This window comes from Triticum aestivum, chromosome 5D (assembly GCF_018294505.1).
Source record: "Triticum aestivum cultivar Chinese Spring chromosome 5D, IWGSC CS RefSeq v2.1, whole genome shotgun sequence".
NCBI classification, from domain to species: domain Eukaryota; kingdom Viridiplantae; phylum Streptophyta; class Magnoliopsida; order Poales; family Poaceae; genus Triticum; species Triticum aestivum.
Window position 1 is genome coordinate 439,258,485 of NC_057808.1, and position 8,247 is coordinate 439,266,731.

Here is an 8,247-nt window from a genome sequence, read left to right on the forward strand (position 1 = left end):
CCCCGAGTGGGAGGGTTGCTCACCACTCGGTAGGATTTTTCAAACTTAGGCGAGTACTGGACTGCAGCTAAGCCCCCGAGTGAGAGGCTTGCTCATCACTCGGTAGGATTTTTCAAACTTAGGCGAGTACTGGACTGCAGCTAAGCCCCCGAGTGAGAGGTTTTCTCATCACTCGGTAGGATTTTTCAAACTTAGGCGAGTACTAGACTGCAGCTAAGCCCCCTAGTGAGAGGCTTGCTCATCACTCGGTAGGATTTTTCAAACTTAGGCGAAACGGATTCGCGGCTAAGCCCCCGAGTGAGAGGCTTGCTCACCACTCGGTAGGATTTTCCAAACTTTAGGCGAAACGGATTCCCGGCAAAGTAACCGACTGGGGGATTTCAGACGCAAACAAAAGCAACAACAACCATTTAGGAAGACTGTAAACCTCTTGTCTTTGATAAACAAACTACAAAGGTATTTCTTATTACATCTCATCCGAATGAGTACTGAAGTATAAAAGGGCGGAGCAGCTCCGCGTTCCAAGCCCGTGGCTCGTCTTTTCTGATGCTCGACATTGTAAAGATGGTATGCTCCATTGTGGAGAACTCTGGTGACAATGAAGGGACCTTCCCAAGCAGGGGCGAGCTTGTGTGGTTTCTGTTGATCCACTCGAAGAACCATGTCTCCCTCTTGAAAGGCTCGGCCCCTCACGTTTCTGGCGTGGAATCGACGCAAGTCTTGCTGATAAATGGTCGACCGGATTAAGGCCATCTCTCTTTCCTCCTCTAGGAGATCGACTGCGTCCTTCCGGGCTTGTTCTACTTCATCTTTAGAGAAGAGCTCGACATGGGGTGCATTGTGAAGCAAGTCACTCGGTAGAACAGCTTCAGCTCCATAAACCAAGAAGAATGGAGTTCGGCCAATCGACCGATTGGGAGTTGTCCTCAATCCCCAAAGAACTGATGGAAGTTCATCGACGAAGGCGCCTGCTGCGTGCTTGAGATCACGCATCAGTCGGGGTTCCAGTCCTTTGAGAATCAAGCCATTTGCTCTTTCTGCTTGTCCATTCGACTGGGGGTGGGCGACTGAAGCATAGTCGACTCGTGTGCCTTGGGAAGCACAGAAGGCTCTGAACTCATCAGAATCGAAGTTCGACCCGTTGTCAGTGATGATGCTATGCGGAACTCCATATCTGAATGTCAATTCTCTGATGAAGCTGACGGCAGTACTGGCTTCAAGATTCTTGATAGGCTTGGCTTCAATCCATTTGGTAAACTTGTCGACTGCTACAAGCACATGAGTGAAGCCGCTCCTACCAGTCCTCAGGGGTCCAACCATATCCAATCCCCAAACAGAAAAGGGCCAGACGAGTGGAATTGTCTTCAGGGCTGACGCGGGCTTGTGGGACATATTGGAGTAAAACTGGCAGCCTTCACATTTGTCGACTATATCATTCGCCATTTCATTTGCTCGTGGCCAATAAAATCCAGCTCGGTATGCTTTGGCCACAATGGTCCGAGAGGACGCATGGTGACCACAGGTCCCCGAGTGGATGTTGTTGAGGATCACTCGACCTTCTTCTGGTGTTATGCATTTCTGGCTGACGCTGGTTACGCTTTCCCTGAACAGTTGTCCTCTTATCACAGTAAAGGCTTTGGATCGACGGACGATCTGTCGAGCCTCTTCTTCATCCTCTGGGAGTTCCTTCCTAAGGATATACGCAATGTATGGCACTGTCCAGTCGGGAGTGATGACCAAAACCTCCATGATCAGGTCGACCACGGCTAGGACTTCGACTTCAGTCGGATCTGTGGCACTCTTAGGCTGCGGGGGCTCTTCAGTGAAAGGATCTTCTTGAACTGAAGGTGTATGAATGTGTTCCAAAAACACGTTGCTGGGAATGGCTTCCCTCTTGGAACCTATCTTTGCCAAATCATCGGCTGCTTGATTTTTCAGTCGGGGTATATGATGGAGCTCTAACCCCTCAAACTTCTTTTCCAACTTCCTCACCGCATTGCAGTAACCAGTCATAGCTGGGCTTCTGACGTCCCACTCCTTCATCACTTGATTGACTACCAAATCTGAGTCGCCGTAGACCATGAGGCGATGGACGCCGAGTGAGATGGCCATACGTAACCCATATAAGAGTGCTTCAGATTCCGCTTCGTTATTGGAGGAATCAAAGTGAATCTGGAGAACATATCTGAGCTTGTCTCCTCGAGGGGATACCAGTACCACCCTAGCACCGGAACCATTCAGCATCTTGGAACCATCAAAGAACATGGTCCAGTGCTCCGAGTGGACTTGAGTCGGCAGTTGCTGTTCGATCCACTCGGCGAGGAAATCTGCTATTGATTGGGACTTGATAGCTTCCTTTGCCTCAAACTTAATATCCAAGGGAAGGAGTTCAATCGCCCACTTTGCCACTCGACCAGTTGCATCTCTGTTGTTCAGAATCTCTGATAATGGAGCGTCGCTGACGACTGTAATGGAGTGGTTAGAGAAATAATGTGCAACCTTCTTCGTGGTCATATAAATCCCATAAACAAGCTTCTGATAATGTGGATATCTTTGCTTTGATGGAGTCAAAACTTCAGAAACATAATATACTGGGCGCTGAACTTTACAGGCTTTTCCTTCTTCTTCCTGCTCGACCATAAGTACTGTACTGACGACTTGTCCAGTGGCTGCAATGTAAAGCAGTAAAGGCTCTTTGCTGATTGGGGCAACAAGCACCGGCTGGGTGGAAAGCAGGGCTTTGAGCTCTGCAAATGATGGATCAGCTTCAGGAGTCCACTCGAACTTATCAGACTTCTTCATCAGTCGGTAAAGAGGCAATGCCTTTTCACCGCGGCGAGAAATGAATCGACTTAAGGCGGCCAAACAACCTGTAAGCTTCTGGACATCGTGCACACGCACAGGGCATTTCATTCGGAGAATGGCACCAACTTTCTCTGGGTTAGCGTCGATCCCCCGTTCGGAAACGAGGAAGCCAAGTAATTTTCCGCCCGAAACTCCGAATGTGCACTTTGATAGATTAAGCTTGATATCATACCTTCTGAGGTTGGCAAAAGTTTCGGCAAGGTCAGCCAACAGGTCGGAACCTTTACGTGACTTGACCACAATGTCATCCATGTATGCTTCCACATTCCGACTGATTTGATTGAGTAAATACTTCTGAATCGTCCTCATGAATGTGGCTCCAGCATTCTTCAGGCCAAATGGCATGGTGACATAACAGAAGCACCCAAATGGAGTGATGAAAGCTGTTTTTATCTCATCGGGTCCATACAGTCGGATCTGATGATACCTGGAATAGGCATCCAAAAAGGACAAGCGCTCACACCCTGCAGTCGAGTTGACTATTTGATCGATGCGGGGGAGAGGAAAGTGATCTTTAGGGCAGGCCCGATTCATATGGTTGAAGTCAATGCACATGCGGAGTGAGTCGTCCTTCTTGGGGACAATGACAACATTGGCTAGCCACTCGGAGTGGTAAATCTCTCGGATAAACTCAGCTGCTAGGAGCCGAGCCACTTCTTCACCGATTGCTTTTCTCTTCTGTACGGTGGACCGTCGAAGATGTTCTTTAACTGGTTTCACTTTTGGGTCGACTCGCAAACGGTGCTCAGCCAGCCCCCTGGGAACACCCGGCATGTCAGAAGGTTTCCATGCAAAGATGTCCCGGTTCTCACGGAGGAACTGGATGAGCGCTTCTTCCTATTTGGAGTCGAGTGTTGTCGAAATGTGAGTCGGAGCAGCATTGGGATCGGTCGGGTGAATATGAATCGGCTTCATTTCACCAGACGACTGAAATGCTGAATCCGTGGCAGGCTTCTTAGCTCGCAACAAATCACTCGGATCTGCATTTTTTTGATACTCCTGCAATTCCACTACTGCCATTTGCGCATCGGCGATCTTTGAGCCCTTCTGGAAGCACTCTTCTGCCTTCTTCCGATTGTCAGTGATAGTGATCACTCCTTTAGGACCAGGCGTCTTCAATTTGAGGTAAATGTAACATGGTCGAGCCATGAAACGTGCATAAGCCGGCCTGCCCAGAATAACATGATAAGCACTCTGGAAATCCACAACTTCAAACGTCAACTTTTCTTTGCGGTAATTCTTGGAATCACCGAAAACCACATCGAGGGCGATCTGGCTGAGTGACTCAGCCTTCTTGCCAGGAATAAATCCATGGAAACTCATATTGCTTTCACTGAGTCTGGACATCGGAATGCCCATTCCTTTCAAGGTCTCCGCATACAGTATATTAAGGCCACTGCCACCATCCATCAGAACCTTAGTCAACCGAGTGCCTTCGACGACTGGGTCGACCACCAACGCTTGCCTCCCAGGGGTGGCTATGTGTGTTGGGTGATCAGACTGGTCGAATGTAATGGCAGTCTGAGACCACTTCATATAACTGGGCATCGTCGGAGCAACCATGTTCACTTCTCTGTTGATGACTTTCAGTCGACTCTTGCTCTCAACATCAGCAAAAATCATCAGAGTGGAATTGACATGGGGGTAACCATCATCGTCCTCTTCCTTATCCTCAACTTTGTTTGATTCTTTTTCCTTTTCTTTGAGTTGTTTCTCTCAGAACTACTGGATTAGGAGCCGACATTGTCGAGTGGTATGTTTCGGGTAAATGAGATTACCCTCCTCATCTTTTTTGGTGTGAATGTGGCATGGTAAATCCAACACATCATTTCCATCTTGATCTTTTACTTTCTTGGGGTTCCATGGCCCTTTGGGCTTCCCCTTGAACTTTCCTTGAGTCACGGCTAAGGCTTCTCCGGGAGCAGCTGGCTCGGCTTTGCGCTTCTACTTCCGACTGGAGTTCCCTCCCTCGATTTCGTGGGCGACTGTTTTGTGCTTGCCACTCCGGAGCCGATCCTCCTCTTCACCATTAGCATACTTGGTGGCAATTTCCATCATCCGACTCAGAGACATATCTCCGGTCCGACCGAACTTCAGATTCAATTCTCGATACTTGACGCCTTCCTTGAAGGCACAAACTGCTTGGTGATCAGACACATTCTCCATCGTGTGGTGCAACGTGATCCATCTCTGGATATAATCTCTCAAAGTTTCATTCGACTTTTGCACACAAGACTGTAGCTCTGTTAGCCCTGCTGGCCGTTTGCATGTACCTTCAAATGTTCTGACAAACACTCGGGCAAGCTCTTCCCAGCTATAAATACTGCCAGGTGCTAACTGATTCAACCACGCTCTGGACGAGCCCTCTAACATCAGAGGAAGGTGCTTCATGGCCACTTCATCATTGCCACCACCAATCTGCACAGCCACTCGGTAGTCCTCAAGCCAAGTGTCAGGCTTGGACTCACCAGTGAACTTGCTGACTCCAGTCGCCAACCTGAAGTTGGGAGGAATCACTGCTGCTCTGATGGCTCTGCTGAAACACTCGGGACCTGAAACATGCACCCTGCTGCCGGTCGGGTACTCTCTATCGTGGCCATCTCTGTGTGCTCTGTTCCTGTCAACCAGACCTTGAACGAGAATGGATATCGCGTCAAAGCCCGGCTCCCGGGGGTCGACTGGAATCCTTCGCCCAGCAATGTGAGGGCGTCTGTCATCGTGTTGTCGAGGCGCGTATGACCGCCTCCTTGGGGGAGGCGTGGGTACTCGACGACAATCATACTGCTCACGGTTTCTGTACTGATCCAGTCGATCTCCACGTCCCTCACGCCTTGGAGGTGATCTTGGGCTGTGAGCCGACTGAACTGTGTCTGCCATTACAGATCTACTATGAATCCTATTCCGAGACTGTGACACTGCTGTGTTCTGCTCCCCCGTCGCCCGGAGCAAAGCCCGGATCTGCATCAAACCTCTACCAGCCTCCGACTAGGAAGGCTGAATCGACTCTGCTATTCGGGCAGCAGCTGCGAGATTCTGGATCGGAGTTCGATATACCTGGGTTGGAGGCGGAAAAAGTTGTCGTCGACTGGTTTCAGGAACTCGCTGCCGAGCACGCTCGTCGAGTGCGTGCTGCAGATTCTCCAGTCGAGTGTGCTCAGCCAAGTTGGCCAGGCGCGCCTCCTCCAAGGCCCGGGCCTCGGGGGTTCCTCCAATGATAGGAGTGTGAAGTGCATCCATGTTACGGCGGCGAAGCTCTTCCCTCTATTGCGAAGAGAGGGGCTCGGGGCCGTACTCCTCGTGGACACACGACGGATCGCCTCCGCCATCACCACCGTCGTCGCGGGGGAAGCCAGGAGGACTGCGCGGTCCGTTGACCATCAGGACATCCGCCGCGGGGTCACTGCTGTCGCACTCGGATGTGGTCTCTATGGAGCCAGTCGAACAGGCCGTAGAGAGTTTCGTTGGGCTCGATTGCCGCGACTTGGGGGTGGCCGACTGGCGAGCCACCGCGTGCCTCACCCACCGCTGGAGCCTCGACCGACCGGAACGCTTGTGCCGGCAAGCGGCAGGGAGTGAAGACGCCACAGGAGCCGACTGATACTTGGTCGACGGTTGCCGCAGGAGGACGGCGCGGACGCACGAGCGAAAGTGCGTTGCCCCACGGACGGGGAGCGCCTCGACGTCGAGTGGAGCTTCTTGGAGCCAAGCGGAGTCGTCGGTGACGAACACGAGCGCGCCGAGACGGATCTCCGCCTAAAACCATGCTGATGGGGATCGGAAAAATTGCAACTTCTCCAACAAGTCGCTAAGACACCTGCCCCAAGGTGGGTGCCAACTATCGTGGTTCTAAGTCTGACAGTAGAATGGGGGGTAGGGATGTAGAGGCAAGATCCTAGCTATGGAGAAGTTGTAAGCACAAGTTTTACGAGTTCAGGCCCTTCTCGGAGGAAGTAACAGCCCTACGTCTCGCAGCCCGGAGGCGGTCGACTGGATTATATGCGTGTGTGTTACAGGGGGTGCGAACCCTTGTCCCAGAGGAGGGGGGTGGCTTATATAGAGTGCGCCAGGACCCCAGCTCCCCTCCGTTACACAGGGTTCAATGTTCATAAAGAAGGAGCGTTACAGGTAACGTCCATAGTAAAGTGCTATAAATGACTATTAAGTCTAAGGGTAAATGCCCGACCGTTGCTGCGCGGAGTGGCTTTAGGTCTTCTGCACGTCGAGTGGTTTAGTGGTCGAGTGACCTAAATAAGGGGGGGGGGTCTCCGAGTGAATGGTAGGTCGAGTGGATTGCACTTGACACCTTTGTTTGGTCCCCTCTATTTACTCTTGAACCTCTTTGCTTCTAGGACAAGGACCTTAGGTAGGACGTATAGGTCAGGCCTATTACCCTACCCCAGGTCTATGTCCTCATCACTCCATTCTTCTTGGTTTATGGAGCTGAGGCTGTACTTCTGAGTGACTTGCTCCACAGTGCGCCCCGAGTCGAGCTTTTCTCAGACGATGAAGCGGAACAGGCACGGCAAGATGCAGTTGATCTCCTGGAAGAGGAAAGAGAGATGGCTTTGATCCGGTCGACCATCTATCAGCAAGACCTGCGTCGATTCCACGCCAGAAACGTGAGGGGTCGAGCTTTCCAAGAAGGAGACTTGGTTCTTCGAGTGGATCAGCAGAAACCACACAAGCTTGCTCCTGCTTGGGAAGGCCCCTTCATCGTCACCAGAGTGCTCCACAACAGAGCATACCACCTTTACAACGTCGAGCACAAGAAAGATGAGCCACGCGCTTGTAACGCGGAGCTGCTCCGCCCCTTTTACACTTAAGTTTTCAGGCCGATGAGATGTAATAAGAAATACCTTTGTAATTGGTTTATCAAAAACAAGAGTTTTACATTCTCTAAAAAGATCGTCGTTGCTTATATTTGTGCCTAAAATCCCCTAGTGGGTGACTTAGCCGCAAATCTGTTTCGCCTAAGTTTATAAAATCCTACCGAGTGATGAGCAAGCCTGTCACTCAAGGGCTTAGCTGCGAATCCGTTTCGCCTACGTTTGAAAAATCCTACCGAGTGATGAGCAACCCTCTCACTCGGGGGCTTAGCTGCAGTCCAGTACTCGCGTAAGTTTGAAAAAATCCTACTGAGTGGTGAGCAACCCTCTCACTCGGGGGCTTAGCTGCAGTCCAGTACTCGCCTAAGTTTGAAAGATCCTACTGAGTGGTGAGCAACCCTCCCACTCAGGGGCTTAGCTGCAGTCCAGTACTCGCCTAAGTTTGAAAAATCCTACCGAGTGGTGAGCAACCCTCCCACTCGGAGGCTTAGCTGCAGTCCAGTACTCGCCTAAGTTTGAAAATCCTACCGAGTGGTGAGCAACCCTCCCACTCGGA